We start from the raw sequence: 22,350 nt of genomic DNA, 5'->3' as shown, positions 1-22,350 counted from the left end.
AATATTATATTTACCAGTAGCAGCAGTTAAAACAATTAAAAACATTGACAAATCATTAAAAATTCCAAGTAAAAGAGATTAAACCCATCAACACCCATGTGTGTGGATCGGCTTGTCCAAACAAAAATGTTTTAAGTGGGTGCTGAAAAAACACATCGAAAGTGACTGCCTAGTGTCAAAAGGCAGGGAGTTTCGAAGTGTAGGTGCTGCCACAGTAAAAGATTGATGTCTTACAACTGTGGAATGAGTATTATGTGGCACCTGTAAGAATGGCAGGTACAGAGATCAAAGATATCAAGTGGGCACATATGGGAAAGGCAATCTGGTTGATTAACTACAACCTTGGATGAGTCATGGAGTAAAGCCTTATAAAATGAAGAATGCGTGCTTTAAAAATGAAAGGGAAGCAAAACTATTTTAGCCTGAATATGGAGTCAGCTAGGATGGAATGAATATTTGAAGAATATGTCCTCTATCCTCTCTAGCTACAAGTGTGGACTGAATGATTGAGCCATGCAGCTGACCATTTTTATATAAGCATGCATGTGCACCAATGACACTGGCCACATCCAGAATCATAGTTCCTACATGGATGGGCATTTCCTATCTTGGATGAGACCAACACCAAAGACTCAGAGAATCAATGAAGAAATTACTTGGTAAGTAACAGGTCCAATTATGTAGAAACATGGGGTAAGCTTTTAAAATTATTAAGACCAAGATTGCTTATTCATCTGCTTTCTGTTCTATCTTATTTCTAGCACACAAACTGAGCAAGTGCTTTAGAATAATTTGTTCTGAATGCATCCATGCTTGCTGTTATCAATCTATATCTTTCTTTCTTTTTTGGATGGAGCAGCTGGTTCATTTATTGGATGAGAGGTAATAAATCAATACAACATTACAAGGTTGTTAACACAGATCCATATGTCTTTACTGAAAACCTACTAGAAATATGAGCTAGGAAGAACTGCCAATATTGTTGATGTACAATTGCTAAGGCTGCTGTGCAAAGGTTACAATTCTATGCTCACTTACTGTGAGTAAACCACATTCAACTCGGTGGGGATTATTTCTGAGTAAACATGGATAGAATTGCACTGTAAAACAATGTATCGGTATCAAAGTTATGGTATGTGATAAAGGATGGGGAACATGGCTGTCAACTTTCAGATTTGAAAATAAGGGATCAGCTGCCTCACCTGTCTCGGGGACAGTCTATGGGATATCTAACAATCTGGGATAGCAGCGGGAAGCAGCGGGAAACGGCACTGGGATAAGGGAATTTCCTGCAAAAGAAGGGAAGGTTGACAGCTATGATGGGGAAGTCTACAGCCATCAGTCTTCAATTTGGTTTGATTTATCATTTTTATTAGTGTGTCCATCTAAGGATGTAGAAAGTGCTGCCCACCAAATCTGCTACTAATGAATACTGATGAATAAATTCCTTGTGGGATTTGAGGAGTTAGTGCTCAAATCAGAGGAGAGGCTTATTTTACATTCTTAGACAGGTAGCATCTCAAATTTAGACCACTGCCAAGAGTCCCTCTGATTTTTCTGAAATGGGGGGGAGACACAAACAGATTACTGCAGAACTATCTTAGGGCTTGGGACGCGTGGAGCGCTGTGGGTTAAATCACAGAGCCTAGGGCTTGCCGATCAGAAGGTCGGCAGTTCAAATCCCCGCGACGGGGTGAGCTCCTGTTGCTTGGTCCCTGCTCCTGCCAACCTAGCAGTTTGAAAGCATGTCAAAGTGCAAGTAGATAAATAGGTACTGCTCTGGCGGGAAGGTAAACAGCATTTCCGTGCACTGCTCTGGTTCACCAGAAGCGGCTTAGTCATGCTGGCCACATGACCTGGAAGCTGTATGCCGGCTCCCTCAGCCAATAAAGAGAGATGAGCACCGCAACTCCAGAGTTGGTCATGACTGGACCTAATGGTCAGGGGTCCCTTTACCTTTACCTATCTTAGGGCTATGGTGGCATCCCTACTGAGGTAATGTAGTTGGTGTTGGTTGTGGAGAAGCAAAGGATCTCGGAGGCTTTGAAAGAAATATATACCTGTACATAAGGGCACTGAGGAAGGTATACAGGAGGTACAAGATGAAGAAGAAGAAGAAGAAGAAGAAGAAGAAGAAGAAGAAGAAGAAGAAGAAGAAGAGGAGGAGGAGGAGTTTGGATTTGATATCCCGCCTTTCACTCCCCTTCAGGAATCTCAAAGCGGCTAACAATCTCCTTTTCCCTTCCTCCCCCACAACAAACACTCTGTGAGGTGAGTGGGGCTGAGAGACTTCAAAGAAGTGTGACTGGCCCAAGGTCACCCAGCAGCTGCATGTGGAGGAGCGGAGACGCGAACCCGGTTCCCCAGATTACGAGACTACCGCTCTTAACCACTACACCACACTGGCTCTCACAATGAGTTTAGGCATAAAAAATGAAAGCCACCCGCCCAATGCAAGTGCAGTGCAGGAAGAGTGCAAGACTGGAAGGGATGGGTGTCAGTTATAAAGAACCTTTTCAAGTCCAGTATGCTTTAAGTTTAAGCAATGCAGTGCATTGCTGCATATTGAGCTATGCAAATAACATTGTAGTCCCTGTGATTGGAAATTCTAGAAACCTGAAATTCCAGCAAACTTGTATTTTAAACAAAGAAGGTAATGTTGTTTTTAGGGTGCTTTGTGAGTTTTGTGGTGTGTCTTCCTTTTCTCACAGCTGCAGAATTTATCACTAACATAAAATCCAAGGACATTATTTGCATTTCTTGGCAGACATCCCCAAAATTTGCATAGTTAAAGCTTTGATACATATGAGTAAATGAGTTGCATAGAAGAACGCCACAATTTAAAAGGCCATCGTTTGTTTAATTAGCCAAAGGCCTCGAAGAAGAGGAATGTTTTTGCCTGGCACCTAAAAATATGTAATGAAGGAGCATTCCTGGGGAGAGCATTCCACAAGCAGGGAACCACCACAAAAAGGCATCCTCTTGACCTCTTGTGGAGAAGGGCCTCAGGTGATCATTGCAGGGTTCCGGTCAGTCAGTATGGGGAGAGGCGGTCATTGAGGTATTACGGCCCTGTGTAATTTAAGGCTTTAGAGGTCAGAACCAGATGTTTGAATTGGGCCCAGAAACTAATTGGTAGTCAGTGTAGCTGGGCCAGGATTGGTGTTGTATGCACAAACCATCTTGCTGTGTGCAGTGAGCAACCTGGCTACTGAATTCTATACCAGTTTAAGTTTCCTAACTGTCTTCAGAAACAGCCCCACATATAACATATTGCAGTAATCTAACCTAGAGGTTACTAGATTACAGATGATGAAGGTTTAGCTATTCCAGCTGGGCCATCACCCAAAGCTGATGAAAGGCGCTCCATGCCACAGAGGCCACCTGAGACTCAGGTGACAATGGATCCAGAAGTATCCCCAAGCTGCATATCCATTCCTTCACATGGTGTGTAACCCCATCAAGGGCAGGCAACCTCCCAGACATCTGGTCCAGGGAACCACTCACTAACAGTGCCTCAGTCTTATCTAGATTGAGCTTCAGTTCATTGGCTCTCATCCAGTCCATTACTGAGGCAAGACAAGGGTCCAGCACATCCACTGCCTCATCTGCAGATGTAAAGAGGTAGAGCTGTGGGCCATCAGCATATTACTGACAACTTACTCCAAAACTCAGGATGAGCCCAGTCAGTGGTTTCATGCAGATGTTAAACAGCATGGGGAATAAAATCAAATCCTGGGGAACCCCACAGTGAAGGCTCCATGGGGCTGAAGAGCACTTCTTAAGCATCATCCTCTGAATATGCCCATCCAAGTAGGATCAGAACCACTGTAAAACAGTGCCACCCACCTCAGCTTGGACAGCTGCTCCAGAAGGATACGATGGTTGAGAGGTCGAGGAGAATTAACAAGGATACATTTCCCCTATTTCTTCTGACAGAGGTTATCATACTGGGTGCCCAAAGCAGTTTATGTGCCAAAACTAGGCCTAAACCCCAATTGAAATGAATCCAGAAAATGAGTTTCCTCTGAGAGTGAGCGCAATAACCTTGCCCAAGAAGAGGAGATTGGCAACTAGCCAGTAATGACTTACATTTTCTGAATCCAGGGAAGGTTTCTTGTGGAGTGGTTTCACCACTGCATCCTTCAAGCAAGCAAGGACCACCTCCTCTCACAAGGAGGCTTGTACAACTAATCTTTATATTTCCCCCTGTATCCATGAACATCAGGGTCTCTTTTAGACACAGCTGCAGTAGAAGGTGGAAGACATAGCCTGAAATTAGCCAGATGGCTCTTGCTGGCAGAGCTTGCATTGACCCATTCATACTTAACTGCTAGAGCATTAAACATCAATGTATTATAACATGAAATGGAGAAATAGAGCTAAAGGTCAGATAATGTGCACACGGTGAGACCATTAGGACATAGACATTGCATTGCTGGATCAGATTAAGTCTCATTTAGTCCTGGATGCCACAGAAACCAGCCACTTGCCTTTGGAAGGTCACAAAGAGAGCATGGTGGCAATAAAAATACCAGTGTCTGTTCCTAACGTTTGGGCTGTTTGAAGAATCAAGACCCAATGAAGCTTATGATCAGAAATGCTCCCTGAAATTCATACATGTGGTCAACATTTGGCATCTAAACATCTCTATTGAAGCACTAGCATTTATTAATGCCATAGTACTTCAGTGTTCTCTTCACTAAATTCTTTCTATAATTAAAGTGTTCCTAGACTGATTGATTGGGAAACAGCTTATCATCAGATGGGCTGATTCACCAGAGAGGTTTTCATGCAACATGCTCTCACAGCTGTGCATAAAACATTATCCACGTTAGACAGCCATTAGATGTGACTTGGGGTTAAATTGCTTTCTTGGAGCTTCATGTCTCCAAATAAATAGTTTTCCCAGAATTATACTGTATATCCTCAGGGGATTCAGAAAGAGATCACAACGTGCTCCATCGATGTTCCTTGTCAAACTAGCTTTTCCAACCTTGAAACAAAAGCAGCTCACCTTATTACAACATAGCATGCCTATTTCTGCTGATGAGACATGACAGCATGATATGAGACAATGTGCAGAATCTTAACAACATCCTCCTTTGTTTGTTTGTTTATAGCCAGATATGTTAACCCCATGAAAATGGTGGGAAATAGCTATATGCCTGAACTGGTTAGCATCTGTCCGTCTTGGGAGACAATGGATGAGTGTTCTGTTGGGGCTTAAGTAAAACTGTTGGAAGGTTACAGCATCTGCTATGGCTCTAGAGAGACATGTTTTGTTGGAGCTGGGGCAGATGAAGGTGTCTGGTTGTACTCCAGATTACACCATGTGAGTTGTGGTGGTGTGATCCATGAAAACTGTGATTTTCTGGGTTAATGAGTTTGCAGCAGTGAGATCTTTCTGGAAGCAATTCACATGGAAATGACTGCTAAACTTTCACTAGATGCTGCAAGATTTATAGAAGTGGCTTTTAGAATGTGTGAAAGAGCATATAAAACATAAAAATTAACAGGGAACGAAACCCTGGGAAAATGTAATAAAGTGAATGCGGCCCAAGTCAGACCATTGGTCCATCAAACTAGTTCATTTTTCTCGATACTGACTGGCAGTGGCTCTTTGCGAATTCAGAGGGGAGTCTTTTCCAGTCCTACCTGAAGATGTGAGAGATGGAACCTGAGACACTTTGCATGAAACACGTTTGCTCCACGACTGAGCTACAGCCCTCCTCATACCCCCCCAAAATTGGGTGAAATGGAGCAATGTTTTTGCAAAGCTGCACAATAAATAAATTGAAAACTGGCTACTGTGCGTTGCCACGTACCTCAGAGCAAGAAGAGCAGATGTTAAAATCTGATAAGGTCATCAGCCTGCTAGAATGAGTTGCCTGTGATGACATTTCCTGTACAAATGCAACTCAGAATATGTAAAGTTAGATACTAAGGAAGGCAAGTTGCTTCATCATATCCCTTTATAATCAGATTTTGCTTGTACTGTCTCCGGATTTGCACTGCCTTTGACCCCGCATCTGCAGAACAAATCCGCATGCATAATCGGCAGAAGCTTCAACATCTGTGAAATATAAATATGTACCAAGAGTTAAATGGAAAACCTGACCCTTCTGTCAGGCTCCTGCCCTGAGACAGAACAACCCCTGCTGATTGTATCTCCCAAACAGATAACGTGCTGCTGAGAATATTTCAGAATGCCAAGGCTCACTCCGATGACTCAATCCGGTATGGAAGGTCATTAAAATGGTGTGGAGATGTTGTGCATATTTCAATTTAAGCTCATAAAATATGCAATGGGAATCATAAAGAGAGATGGGAAAGTCTCATGTTCACCCAGGTATTAATAATGAAAGGGCTTCCAGGGTAGCAAAAGAGAGAATGTAAAGGGTCACAAAATGGATTAGATCTGCTACACTCTGAAAGTGTGGTATTAGTGAGGTGATCAGCAGGTTTACTCTTGGCCACTGGCAGGGGGTCTCAAGCAAGGATGGAAAAACTTGTCTGTTTTCATTACTCTCAGTTTCTTGTTTTCCCAATCTTCACTTCAGTTCACTACATTTTTGCATCAGCTTGCACGCACACACACACACACACACACACACACACACAGAGAGAGTCATCAGCAGCATTCTAATGTGCTTTCCCCCAATAAACATATTTTGTATGCATTTTTGCCTAATATGCATATTTTTCCTATCAGTTTTCCCAAATATAATCCATCTGTATATGCTTTTTTCAGGAATATGTGCATTTTTATATGCACATTCTCCCAACCTATCCACCTTTGTGCACTCTTTGCGGCTGCATAGCTATACTGTACTGCAAGATTAGGAGACATCCAAATGTTGAAGAACAGCTACATTTTGACTGGCTTATCATTTTGGGAAGTGTGAAATAGGTAGTTTCACATTAAAATTGTGGCTAAGAGAAATTTAGCATAGGAATTGCTTTTTCTAAAGCCTTTTTTTTTAGGGTGGGTAATGCTAGTTGACCACCCTCAAAAAAAAAAAAAAAAGGCTTTAGAAAAGCAATTTCTATTTTTTTTTGAGAGTGGGTAATGCTAGTTGAGCGGACGTGGGTGGCGCTGTGGGTAAAACCTCAGCGCCTAGGACTTGCTGATCGTATGGTCGGCGGTTCGAATCCCCGCGGCGGGGTGAGCTCCCGTCGTTTGGTCCCAGCTCCTGCCCACCTAGCAGTTCGAAAGCACCCCCAAGTGCAAGTAGATAAATAGGTACCGCTTTATAGCGGGAAGGTAAACGGCTTCGTCACGCTGGCCACGTGACCTGGAAGTGTCCTCGGACAGCGCTGGCCCCCAGCCTCTTAAGCAAGATGGGCGCGCAACCAGAGAGTCAGTCACGACTGCCCTGTATGGGCAGGGGTACCTTTACCTTTACCTTTAATGCTAGTTGAGAACAATTTTTATTACAATGCCTGTTTCTATTATCATAAAAACAGTTTTAAAACATGTCTACATTCTGAGGTCAGCTAGCCACCAATGGCATAGTTCAGTCACTGGTGCACTCAGGTTTTTGTGGGGACTACTACTTCTGTGATGGCTGGGGTTGATGGGAGTTGTGGTCTAAAATATCTGGATGGCACCAGGCTGACAAAACTTGACATAGCTCCCTAATGTTCCTCCTGCATTCCCATTGCTCCTCCCTTTCTGACAAGGAACTAGACGAGTGCAAAACCTAGGCCTAGACCGAACAGAAAGTGATAAATCAGTTAAGTCTTTAAGCTTTTAGCTGGATCAAGAATGGTGGCTCCAAAACTCAGCTGTCTACTCAGATGAGTCTAGTAACTGTCAATAGGATTTCTTTCTTTCTTTCTTTCTTTCTTTCTTTCTTTCTTTCTTTCTTTCTTTCTTTCTTTCTTTCTTTCTTTCTTTCTTTCTTTCTAATTTATTTACAACATAGTCCACAACAACTCATACATACAAACAAACCCACCACCATTGACAATTTAATTATCAGAATTAAACTCCTATCCCCTTATATAAGGAAAACAAACATAAAAATAAAAGACTTCCTTTATCCTGTAAATGGCCACCTTATTTACTTCTTGTATACTGTTTCTTTTATATGTGATTATTACAATTTTTCCTAGTTATGACTTAAAAAAACCACAAAGTCTCCCGTAGAAATTAATCTAAACAAGTCCAGGTATATATTTGGGGGCACTGTTTGGTAAAGTATTCTCTGGGCCTTAATTGCCAGAAATTAGCAAAAAGAATTTGTGCTACCAAAAAAGGAATGGCAGGATAAATTATTAGGTTATACTGAACTGGACAGATTAACAGAGACAATTAGGAGACAACCAAGACAAGAATTTCAAAAAGAATGGGGAAAATGCAGAGGATACTGTCAATAGGATTTCACCTAAGGCACTGTTGGACTGGTTCCATCATTCCTCTGGCAAAGTGGTTCTGCGTGTTCTTGTACATACCATCACATTTGAGATGCTAAAATGATTGGAAGTTGCTGCCTTTCCCCATTTTCCTTCCTTGGCCGCTTGCTTCCGTTTCTGAAGTACCTTATTTATCTGAGAAATGAAGTGTTATTGATTCCTTTTCTTTGATATCTTCCCTTTAGGCTGTTATACAGGCTAGTAAAATTGGACAGGCACCAAACATGCACAGCCATTTTCTTATAATGAAGGAAAATTGCCAATTCAGAAATATGTTATTTGTGGCTTTGGTGCTCTGTACTATCTTTTCTGGGAAGGGTGCACTATTAAAGTGACAGTTAATTAAATGCTGGTTGTTACCCCCCCCCCTTTCCCCCTAGAAGCAATTTCATTTTAATTCATGGAGAGATAATAGCTGTGGTAAGATAGAACCTTTCCTGTTTATTCTGATCACTAGGATGCTAGCAACTCGTTCAGTTAGATATTGGATATGCGTGTGTTTATTTGGATTTCTAGAAAGACGGATACAATGGCAAAATAACATAGCAGTTAGAGCTGGAGGGACCTAGTTTGACTACCTCTAAATAGGGGAAAACCCTTAACTAGTACAGAAACACAATACAGAGGGTTTTGGGGTTCACAGTAAGGTATAAGTGAGGTGCAGGGCTCATAGCCCTGAAAATGGTAAGCAGAGTCAAATTACTTAAGTTCTTAGTGAAGGACTGCCATGATTCTTCTTTGCCTTGGCAAACGAGTTTTGATCTGCTTAACTCCCGGCACACATTTTGCCAACTCCTTATTAACCTGTTACTTTACTAGATTTTATTCTTCCAGTGTAACTCTCTTGGGTGCATTTTACACTATCATTATCGCCCCTAGAAATTAATTAGAATTAATAGTTTATTTAAGTCCATGCTGAAGGAATGAATAGCAATTAGATACTTGAAACATTTTCCTGTACAACATTTTGCTCTGTGTTTGTGCTGATTAGTAGATGAAGCAGTAGATGAGAAAATGGGAGAATGGGGTTTTGTCCAAATTTTCCTTTCACAGGACTTTGGTATTCAGTTGATCAAGATATATTTTAAAAGTAGAAAATTACACAATAGATTATACAGGAAATGCTTGGTGTTTGAATGATGTTGGTGTTTATAGACTAATTCGCTATTGCCAGCCATATAGTTCAGGTTGTCCAGGCCATGGACTATTTTCTTAATGAACTCTAAAGTTTAGAGATATTCCATTTATGAGATATTAAAAATGCCAATAAAAACTTCCATACATCAGAAAACTGTATCAAGACTAGTCATCAAGGTTTTGCTTGCATGACTTATAAAAGTGCAGAGAACTTTTGATTGGTTACTGACTTAAATAAAATTTCGGGGAATTTTAGACGTGACTACATCATACTACAAACAATGCAACATAAGCACCTAAAGACTCACTTATTTCCCTTTGATTTTATATACTCTTTCAGAATTGTCTTTCCAATTATTCAGGCAAAGTAAACAAAGTAAAATATGGGGCTCAGTAGGGAGACAGTTTACTTGAGCTATAAACAAACAGAACAACTCAGCAAATACTAATGAGACTTGCAGTAAGTCTCACAGAAATCAATGGAATTCAATTTGGATTGCCAGGTTGATCTCTTGGTCCAGTTAATACAGCTACAGTGGTATTTGCCAGTATAACACAGTTCTAATTCTAAGACCCTCCCCCACTGCAAAACAAATAAGAAAATACTGTACCAATAAAAACAAGGGATGATCAAGCAACTTCCATAGCCTCCCTTGCAACTCTGCAGCCACTGTGCACTGCTGAGCCACAGTACCTAAGCAGAGAAGGCACCCAATTGAATTGTGGCAATGCTTTGCCAGAGGATAGCTGTTCTTTGTGATTTGGAGGCAATAAGCACATTTTTGGATGATGACTGCAAGTGTTATTCACATAAAGCAAGAATCAGCATACCGCACATTGCTAGCCTGCTTCTGAGCATAATGCACAGGTACTAGCCTGAATAAAGCTTATTAAAGGATAAACATGGGACGTGGGTGGCGCTGTGGGTTAAACCACAGAGCCTAGGACTTGCCGATCAGAAGGTCGGCAGTTTGAATCCCTACGACGGGGTGAGCTCCCGTTGCTCGGTCCCTGCTCCTGCCAACCTAGCAGTTTGAAAGCATGTCAAAGTGCAAGTAGATAAATAGGTACTGCTCCGGTGGGAAGGTAAAGCGTGTTCTCCTTCATGGAGAGCACGTTTTGCGGTGGGGGCTACCAGGACACTCCAAAGTTGGGGGCGGGCTAACTGATCGTTGGCCACTGATGTGATTGGGGCTTCCCTTGTTGTTGGGAAGAAATTAATGTTGCCATTTATTGATTGACAGCCAGAAATGCTAAAACTCCTTGCACGAGGCTAGGGCTTCCTCTTTTCGCCCGTGCAGCGGATTGCTCGTCCCTCCCTCCCTAGAATAGGGTTGTTCGCTTTGACCTTGCTATGCCTGTCATGGGGTCGTCTGCTTTGGAGCAGGGGCCTGGTAGGAATTTTGTCCATCTGGTTGATTGGTTGGGGCCATTTGGTTTTTGCCTACTGCGTAGCAAATCGTCACAACTTGTAAGGTTGCGGTTAGGCATTGGTTTATGGTTTGGTTGGTTGAGGGGCATGGATTGGCTGTGCCTGCCCCTCTAATGCTGCTGCTGCAAGGGATTCCGTTAAAGGAATTGGGGGCTAACTATTGCTTGTCCACTCTGTCAAGGGGGCTCGGGCCATAGCAATGAGCTCCTGGTTGCATTTGGGGTGAGGGCAGGTTCCCTGCTCCACGTAACCCCCAAGTGTATTCCCCCATTCTGACTTTCGCATCGTGCGGAATGTCAGTCTGTCCCCCATGGTGGGGGCAGATAGTCGCAACCAATGCCTAAGCAACCACTCACAAATTTGTATTTTAATAAAGTTGTGGCCAAAATTATGCCAAAAACCTTAAACAAAAATTCTGTGTGATGTGTGAGTTATTGGGGTGGACCTGGGGACCTCGACACGCAAACAGTGTTTCCATGTGCTGCTCTGGTTCGCCAGAAGCGGCCTAGTCCTGCTGGCCACATGACCCGGAAGCTGTACGCCGGCTCCCTCAGCCAATAAAGCGAGATGAGCGCCGCAAACCCAGAGTCGGCCACGACTGGACCTAATGGTCAGGGGTCCCTTTACCTTTACCTAAAGGATACACTGCACAATACCTAACAATAGGGCAGAATCTTAGCAAGACAAGAATGGCAAAAGCCTAAGGCAAACAAGCAAGGCCCTACTACTTATATCCCTTTAGTTGTACAGGGTAAGGTTAGGGTAAAGGACCCCTGGATGGTTAAGTCTAGTCAAAGGTGACTATGGGGTTGCGGCGCTCATTTCGCTTCAGGCCAGGGGAGCCGGTGTTTGTCCACAGACAGCTTTCCAGGTCATGTGGCCAGCATGACTAAACCGCTTCTGGCGCAACAGAACACTGTGACGGAAACCAGAGCACACAGAAATGCCGTTTACCTTCCCGCCACAGCGGTACCAATTTATCAACTTGCACTGGTGTGCTTTCGAACTGCAATGTTGGCAAGAGCGGGGACAGAGCAACGGGAGCTCACTCTGTCGCGGGGATTCAAACCGCTGACCTTCCAATCAGTGAAACAGTGCAACTAATGCACCTGACTTCTTTTGTTTTGCATCCTCTCAATTGTTGTGGAGATGCTGAATAGATTCTTGGGTGCATTCTTTTGGGAGGAGGTGCATTAAAAATTACAATTCTCAGGGGGCAGTATGATAAGTGCAGATCACAATTTGTGCACTGTTATAAGCCAGAAGAAAATGCTCAGAAAAGGGTGAACCTTTTGGCCTCTAGGAGATCTCCCTTGTACTACTCATTTGGGGCTTTTCACTTTCTGAACTTCATGAGTGATTTCTTTAAGGTAGTCATTTTAAATTAAGTGACTACCAGTGGCAAAATTTGATTTAAATCATTGAATGTAATCAATGTTTTGATTTCTCTTTCCATCATTTTCTAAAATGATGATACATTCTCAACAAATAGCATAGCCATTGAAACTTATCATTTACAAATCAATAAAGCCTCAACAGTAGATTCAGTACACCTGTCTGAACGATGATTGCAACTCAGTATGCGCTTCAGGTGTTTAATAAGCCTATAAATGTTTAAGATCCAGAGTGCTACTGGCAATTCACCAGCTTCAAAAATGGAATTAATGTCTGCATGCCCTTAGACTAAACAGCAAACGGTCCAAGGCTTATGCCCTCTGCAACTCTTTTATGCTGACAAGTGACTTCCTCAGATGCTTGTTTAACCAGTAGACAGACAAACATGGGTCCAATTTAAGTCTCAGTTAACCAATCGGACTTACCTGGGCCCTAGTACTGTATTCAATAAAGCTTGTTTTGTACTGTGTTTTTTGTTTTTTGAAAAATCAAGTTTGAATGATTGTTTCTTTCAGCAGACCCATTTCTGACTTCAGGACTGGGTATTGTAGTGGAACGGCCTTGGTTACCCTGATTATGGTAGCTTTATTGGGAGAGAGATGGGGGGAATACTATGCCATTAATTCTCTTTGACCTCTCTGTGGCTTTTGATACCATTGACCATGGTATCTTCCTGGAACAACTGTGTGTTGGACATTAGATGCACTGGATAGCAGTGACTCTGCTCCCAGCTGCAGGATTGTTACATTGGGAAGACCTATGCCATCTATCCTCTGCAGCTTCTCAGGGATTCACTTTCTCTCCCATGCTGTTTAACATTTATATGATGTTTTTGGGAACTAGTTTTATTATACAGTTTCATATTTTATTGCTGTAAAACACTTTGATATACTTTTATGACATAGCCATGTATCTGTTTCCAAACAAATTAATACTCAGAAGTACATCTGAATATATTAGGAATGAAGTAGGAGTGCATGGTTTGAGAATGCAATCCTGTCTACACATACTTTGAAGTTTCCTTAACATATAGAATTGGGCCATGTGTGACAGCTTTTAGCATTCTAGATTCAAATTGTGGTGCACATTATTAGAAATAAATCAACTGTTATTAGGGAATACACACTAAATGTAATGAGACTGAAGGTACATTCTTTCACCTTTGGTGAACATGCCCAAGGATTAAGACATTCTGGGAGATGATCTATAATGAAATGAAAAAGGTACTTAAATATACCTTGCTGAAGAAACCAGAGGCCTTTCTCCTGGGTATGGTCAGCCAATTGGTGCCAAAGAAAGACAGAACCTTTTTTATGTATGCAACAACAGCAGCAAGAATACTCATCACGAAGTATTGGAAGACACAAGATTTACCCACCCGGGAAGAATGGCAGATGAAGTTGATGGACTATATGGAACTGGCGGAAATGACTGGCAGAATCCGAGACCAGGGAGAAGAGTCGGTGGAAGAAGACTGGAAAAAGTTTAAAGATTATTTACAGAAATACTGTAAAATCAATGAATGTTAGAAAAATGTTGGAATGAAGTTATATGGCTTTAGTAGAAATGTTACAAGGAACTAGGTACAAATAGATTACTAATATATTAAAGGGAAAAAATAAGGTTATAGTATGTTAAGATAAATTACAGGACAGAAAACAGAGGAAGAAGGAAAGGAATTGCTGAAACAGTTAACTGAAGTGGAATACGAAAAGGGAGGTGTGAGGAGGTCGTTGAAACAAGTGAATGAAAGATAAGATATTGAAATTATTGGATGTGTTTTAAATTGCTTTTGTTTTGTTTTGTTAGTTTAATGTCTTAGTGTTAGTGTTATGTAGTGTCTTTGTTTTTGTATTGTATTGTATTGTTTTGTTTTAATTTTTTTCTTTTGTAGTGTTTAAACTGTTAATAAATATTATTTTTTTAAAAAAAGAAAAACGCAAACGTAAGTAAGGTTTTTTAAAAAATCAGTATTTATAATTAAGGTTGGAAATAAATCATTTGCTATAACTACTTTAACTGTGTTGTGCTTTGTAGATAGTAGAAAATGATGTGTTTGGGGCCTAATAAACTGTTCTGTAGTCTTCTGCACTCTCCTTTGCTCTCTAATTTGCTCTGCAGTCACATTGCTTATTTGCAAATGCAGCTGCTGCTGTCATATTTAATGTAATCATGGAAGGAAATTAGTATTACAGCAAGCAAGCTTGCTTCTTCTTCCTGGGAACCTGTTTTCCTAATAGCTCCATGTTGTTGCTTGAATCAAAGGACATTTATTCTGTCTCACCTTTCCACATTTTGATGGTGTGCAGTAAGCAATGGCATATGCAGTGCTGCTAACTCTTGTGCAAAATGGCAAATGTTTGCAATGCCGAAACAAAATAAAAAAAAATCCTTCCAGTAGCACCTTACAGACCAACTAAACTTGTTATTAGTATGAGCTTTCGTGTGCTTGCACACTTCTTCAGATACCATTTTCTGTAAGAAACTTTTCATGAACACCAGTGATGTTGTTGTATGCTCTTGAGAGCTCAGAAGGCACAATGTCATCATAGTGCAGTTGCTGTGTGTCTGTAAGTTCCTTCATGGGTATATCATTTTTATGAATTTGACTTTGGGCAGTCTAGAAGCCATTTTGGAAAGTAAGCAGTAAAAATTAATGGGTTTGTGGATTTTACCTTAAGTTGGCTTTGGTGGCCAGAAGTAACAAGCAAATGTCCTGCCATGCAGCAGCGACTCAGCTGGAGGGAGGTCAGGTAAGCAGTACAGCCTCACTGTACCATCTGCTACTGGACAGACTCTTTGTCCAGCTCTTCAGACAGTGGCAGAGCAACCTTGGTTTTTGACAAGCTCATCCTCCTTCTCTGACTCCATGACAATGGCAACAAATGCCACCAACAGCCTCATGAAGGGCTACTGTAGAGAAAATTGTGCTGATCAAGCTTTGCTTCAGTCCCATCTACCCACTTGGAAAAGGCTAAGTTGGAAGAAAAAGGACAGTAGATGAAACATCTGTATAATATTTAAGGGGAGGGAATTCCAAAGGGTAGCTGCCAAAGCATTAAAAGCCTGACTCCTGTATTATGTGGAACAGGTAAGCCCTTACCTGCACAGCACAGGGATCAATTGAGTATATAAAGGGTGGGATGATCTTTTAAGTATCCTGGTTCCCAAGCTGTACAGGCCTTAGACACTAAAATCAGCACATTGAATTTAGCCTAGCAGTTATTGATTGCCTCACTGAGGTATTCCTGGTAAGCTCAAACAAATCTTAGTTCTACATCTCAAGTTATAATTTAAGAACATTGTCTCTATTTATCGATGGTCCTACCATTTTCTTTGCTTTCTGTATCTAAAGTACTTGCAGATCTTCTTATTACGTTTAGCCTTCCTTACTAGCTCAAAATTTTGTAAATTTTGTATGATTATAGTCATACTTTGGGTTGAATATGCTTCATGTTGAGCGCGTTCCCAAGAAGGACAGGTCATAGTGGAAAGTTTTGACTACTTTGGCCACCTCATGAGAAGAGAAGACTCCCTGGAAAAGACTGTGATGTTGGGAAAGATTGATGGCACAAGGAGAAGGGGACGACAGAGGACGAGATGGTTGGACAGTGTTCTCGAAGCCACAAACATGAGTTTGATCAAACTGCGGGAGGCAGTGGAAGACAGAAGTGCCTGGTGTGCTCTGGTCCATGGGGTCACGAAGAGTCGGACATGACTAAACGACTAACAAGAAGGAGGAGAAGCAGAAGGAGAAGGATAAGGAGAAGGAGAAGGAGAAGGAGAAGGAGAAGAAGGGTTCCATTTAGGTCCTCTCACTTGTATCTTTTGAGGCCCTCAGCCAGAGATTGACAAAATTGTCTCCAAATTCAAATAGACTACAGAAGTGCAGTACAGGAAAGGGTATGTCCTTGTGATTTGATTTGTTTTTTGTTGTTGTGGGGAGCAGATTTTGATAAATGTGGTCAGCATTTCACTTGGTATGGCTAAGCCCTGATTTCCCCAAAGGGCCAGCCCCCACTTCTAGCAATAATAAACATAAAAAGATTTATATTCCTTTCCTCCATGTGGGAACACAATAAGGCACAGAAAAAAAGGCAAAGTACAAAGAGATTCTTAAATAAAAGTCTTTCAAATTACCGGTATGTCTCAAATGCTTTTCTTGCCCTTTTGTGCAGAATGCAATAATTATTGAGGAAAAACATGGCTTTCATGCAATGTCTCAGTTGACATTACACATACGATAAAGTCTATACCTGTTAACAAAAAATACATCTTTTACCAAATTTCATCTCTTAGTTGCTTAAATTTGTAGCTGTAAGCTGAGAGCGTGTGCCACATTTTTGTCTAAAGAACATGAAAACAAGCTGTGAAACTTACCAAATACCATTCCTTCTACAAAGGTAAGAGGAACGGCTTCCATTAAAAACAAAATTATTGAGTGTGCTGATCTAAGGTGCTTGGTAGCATCACCAACTTTCCATATAAAAATTAAAGCCCAGTAGTTCTGCTGAGTTCTGTGATCCAGAAGTTGCAGATACCATCTGCCTGAACACAATATGGCTCACCAGTGCTATATTTCTAGAAAAAGAGATGCTGGAACGCACCATGACTGCCTCCATTGTTCACTTACAGTGGCAATGGTGAGAGGTGCCAGAACTGAGTTCTGGCTGAAAACCCCCCTGTATTTCACCATAATGGGGAAGACACCAGATGACTTGTGTGCCTGCTTAATGTGCTGACCAGGGTGCTGCTGACTGTTGGGCAACTGCAAGGCTCCTTCTCTCCTTTTCCATCATTCTTTATCTTGAAACTGGATATAAATGAGACAACCCTTCAAAACGCAGGTTTGTCCTCTGTAAAGCAGGACATCTTGCCACCGTCTTGTTGGGTGACTTCTTAACTGTAGCATCCTCTCTCACAGGCTCCTTTTTAAAGAATGCCTTTCATTGCATCTGCCATATGAACCTACCTGGACCCTGCAGTCATCATCTAAGTCTCTGCTTTGTGTGCTCCCTCCACGACAGGTTCGGAGGATGGCAGCACAAGAACATGCCTTTTCTGTGGTGGCTCCATGCTTGTAGAATGCTCTCCCCGGGGAGACTTGCCTGGCACCTATACTACATGTTTTTGCTAGGCATTTCTCTCTCTCTATAAACAGGCTTTGGGCTGATCAAACAATCTATGGCCTTTTAAATGTGTTTGTGGGGGGTGGGTTATTGGTTTTTGTTGTTGTTATGTTAGGTATTTCCAACTACTCTATTCCGAACTTAAAAATGGAAAGCGCAATGCTGGTGGTCAACAAAATAGGTTTAAAGACTTTCTCAAGGCAAATCTTTAAAAATGTAGTATAAACATTGACAACTGGGAAACACTGGCCTGTGAGCGCTCCAGTTGGAGAACAGCCTTTACCAAAGGTGTCATGGGCTTTGAAGACACTCGAACTCAGGATGCAAGGGAGAAATGTGCTAAGAGGAAGGCACGCTTGGCAAACACTCACCCTGATCAACTCCCACCTGGAAACCAATATCCCCACTGTGGAAGGACGTGTGGATCCAGAACTGGCCTCTACAGTTAAAACCGTGTTTATAGAAGACAATCTTACTCGGCTCCATGTGATCTCCAAAGAAGAAGAAGAAATTTAATTAATAACAATAAATAATAGACAGAATACTCTGCATGCATATTTTTAACAATGGTGTCAGTTATGCTTTTTTAAAAAATGTGTCAGTTATGCAGAGGTAGCCTATGATTCAAGGTGAGGACTTTCTGTGTGGGAGGTCAGACTTCCCCTTATATCCCTAAGAGTATTATTTGGGTCACCTTGTCTTTATGCTTCACACTACAGCTCTTTAGTTCACAGTTGCTTGTTCATAGCTGGCTGATCGTGTGACATATACTTCTTGAATGACAAACCCTGTGATGCTGAGAGCTCTCATCTTCTTCTCGAAATAGCCTGGTCCCTCTTATCACTGGACTTGGTGTGCAAAGACAGGACACTGTCAAAGGATAGTCTTTATGAAGATACTGAGATTTGGGGTTATGAAAACAGAAAAGTTATCATTGAAAGTGGGGAAGAAATATGATTAAAATGGTATAAGATTGTGACTGGTGATGATAATTTTTCCTGTTAATTAAAAAAACACACACAGCAAAAATGGCATTTAACAGCTTCTGACCTAAATATCTAGCACAGGGTTTGCCAACATTTTGGAGCCTGGGGACACTTTTGAAATTTTGAGAAAGCACCATGGGCAGCAGTCACAAAATTGCTGCTGTGGTGGTGTGTGGCATAAGACAAAATGGCTGCCACATGAGCATGGGACAGCACAAAATGGCTGCCACATCTAAAAGTGCAGAAAAAGTCAGGCCACCAAAATTGTGGGACATGCCACTATCACTGAGGAAGAGGCAGCCACGACCTTGCTTACTCACAGAAAGAAGCTCTATTCACTTTTCGTATTTTCAGAACAGAAAGTGTAAATTTATGGGATCCAACGAAATGCGGGTATGTAGGAGAGGCCAAGCCAATGTAAACAGCAATGATGCAAGAAAAACAAACAGTATTTTATGCACTGTGGATTTTTGCTGAAACTTTTTGTGGGTGCCATAGAAGGTACCGGCCAGATACACAGGCACTAGCTTATTTTTTCAAGAATTAACACACACAAAATACAATGTGAGAGTCACTGCCCCAAACGTTTTGAAATCCATTTGGAAAAATGAGTCTAGAAAGGATTAGATCATTTCATGCATGGAAGGTCAGTCAGTGACTCTAAGAGACAGACATTCTGATCCCATGCTTGACATCTATCTCATTCCCAATGTGAATTAAGCAGCTCAAAATTATTGCAGTTGTGAACTACAATTTTTCGTCATATAATGGTCCTCTCACTGAGCACATGTAATTGGTCACTAACTTTGAAAGAAAGGGTTATTGCCACATGAATGGATAAAGATGGCTCATCTTGAAACTGATTTCCCCACAGCTGGGAATGAAATACTCAAAGGTATATCCGCCTTGTAAATTTCTCATCATGTTGCTGTGATGGTATCTACTTAGCAGCTTTGGAGGAGCATCCCCATTTCATGCCAGTTCACTAATACAGTGGTACCTCGGGTTACAGACGCTTCAGGTTACAGACTCCGCTAACCCAGAAACATTACCTCAGGTTAAGAACTTTGGTTCAGGATGAGAACAGAAATTGTCCAGCAGCGGCGCAGCGGCAGCAGGAGGCCCCATTAGCTAAAGTGGTGCTTCAGGTTAAGAACAGTTTCAGGTTAAGAACAGACCTCCAGAACGAATTAAATTCTTAACCTGAGGTACCACTGTATTTGGAGTGAATATTAGAATATGTTTCAGTGTAGATGACTTCAGTGCTTCTTTTGTAGTGCCTGCTTGATTCTGTTTTCCAGATGCTGCCGAACTCTAATTTTCATCATCCCTAGGCAGCAAGACCAACATTCATGAATTATGGACATTATAGTTCAGGAATATCTAGAGGACCACAAGCTATACTATACTATACTATACTATACTATACTATACTATACTATACTATACTATACTATACTTCAGCTTGGTTTTTTATGCACAAAGGGAGGAATTCAACGTTCTGCTGTTCCATTCGTTCCATTCACCCAAGCATTTCCACTTGCCGAACCCTTTCATTTCCCAACATGCTGCTATGGGGGTTCTCTAGAATTATTTTTTTTGGGGGGGGAGGAGGGAAAGTCCCATTGTGTTGACATGTTTTAATGTTTTACTGTTCAATTATCTTTTAAATTTTTAAACACATGTTTTTAACGGTTTTAACTGCTAATTTTAATATTTCTTGTACACACCTTAGAAGTTTTATTACAATCAAGCAATATATACATGTTGTTAAATAAAACAAATAAATATTCTTGATGTAAGTCGCGAAGCCTACATGTTTAAAAACTATATTCCTTACCAAACAGTTGTTCGAGGACATTGATTTCTTTATTTAGAGGTTTTGGCATATTATGCTGTCCCTGAGGAGAAGTCAGTTCTCTCTGGCTTCAGCTATCCATGAGGGAAAAAATCTATCCAGGGAGAATACAAAACCACTTGCTTGCAGATATCCCTTAAAGAAAGAGGTGTTTTGCTCGTGTTTACTTTCCCTGCGTGCTCTCCCAGGGCTGTGATCATGTGGAAAATATCACGTGAATCTTTAAAATGCAGTCGTATTAAAAGAAAGTGCTATACCTAGCAATTTGGTCAAAATATAGCCACTAATGGGAGGCAGAACAAAGCAAATCATAGGATTGTGGGAGTTGGAAGGGACCCTGAGGGTCATCTAGTCCATATTACATGGATTACATGCCAAATTAACTAAGTATCTGGCTTACAGTTACGATAACATGCCATATAATTTGCGCAAACCGCATTTAGCAGGAACCATGTCAGAGCCCAACTGGATGCATTTAAATGTCTTTTAAATGAAAGAATGAATAGCAGTTTTGGTTTGGGGAAGCCAAGATGGGAACCATGAAGTGCAGGGGAAGGGGTTGAATGCCCCCCCCCCCGATGTTGTGGTCCTGATCAGTTGTAACTGTAAGCCTTTTGTGATTGGGCTTCCACATATTATCCTAGCATTCACAGAGTATGAAAAAAAGTATTTTACATAAATTGCAAAACATAGAACAAACTCCTAGGAAAGTGAGGTGGCCAGAAGAATATAACTTTGCCTTACTTATGGTATACTTTATTTGGATAAGATACTGACTACACAAAAGACCAAAAAAAGAGCTTTTGTGCATCTAAGTTTGCTTAAATTCTGCCTCTCTCCCAATAAAACTAGGGGAAATAAATTAAGATGGGTTTTGTCTGGAGTCTGTTTTTCCTCTATCACACAGTCAAGTGATGTTTCAATTCTCTTCTTTGCTACTATTTTTAACCAGACATGCAACCACAGATTATCCAGATTTGATTCTGCTGATTAAATTCAAGAAAACAGACATGTGTACATTTTGATCCATTTTCAGGGAAGACTGATGAATTGTGCTAACAACTATTGTTCTGTTGTAGTGAATAAGAACCCCCTGCACAAGAGTGAATATAGTCCACAGAAGAGAAAGAAGAGTCAATCTTCCTAAGTATATCTATAGCAGGCTGTGTTAGTCCATTGTAGCAAAAGCAATAACAAGGAGTCTGTGGCATTTTAATGACTAATACCATCCAAACCATGCCTACTCAGAAGTAAGTCCTATTGAATTCAATGGGACTTATTCCCAAGTAAGTGGCATTAGGATTGCAGCCTAACGCATTTATAATGGCATAAGCTTGAATGGACATAAGAGTTTATAGAATCATGTCAACAAGGCATATGTTAAACCACCTGGCGGGTTGAATACTGCTCTGCCTGTCATAACATTCCTGGAATAATGTATATGCAAAACCAAGTCCTGCACTGCTCATTTCTGGTTTAGATGCAGACTATAATTCTACCAATTGGCTTCACCTCATTTAACACATTTTTATAATTTATTTATTTTGTTGTGTGCTATTTTGTCATGAGGAAATATAGTCAGTCCTTTACATGCAGCGAGTGCAGCTCTGTATGCGTGGAATCACTGCCAATACATATGGGGCATGTTGGCAGAAAATATCCACTCACAGAGCAGTGTGTGCACGTGTAAAGTGGTAGGAATAATTGAGGAATTGGATCTTTGTGAATTCCAATATGAGCAGAACTTTTGGACCAATGTGCTTGTTGGAACTGAGCTCTTCCTGAATGTCCTGACATAGTGCTTGGCTGAAGAAAAAGCTTTGCTTCAACATGCATTTTAAAATGGGTATTTTTCAGATATAATACTATTTGTTTAAAAAAGCAATGGTTTTGTTTGTTTTGGAGGGGCACGTGTACTGTATTTAAATGTGAGTCCCCATGCAGATTTCATCCCCACCACCCATGCAGATTACAGTGGTACCTCGGGTTAAG

The sequence above is a fragment of the Podarcis melisellensis genome (assembly GCF_964234715.1).
Source record: "Podarcis melisellensis genome assembly, chromosome: 2".
NCBI classification, from domain to species: domain Eukaryota; kingdom Metazoa; phylum Chordata; class Lepidosauria; order Squamata; family Lacertidae; genus Podarcis; species Podarcis melisellensis.
This window is presented reverse-complemented; position numbering follows the sequence as displayed.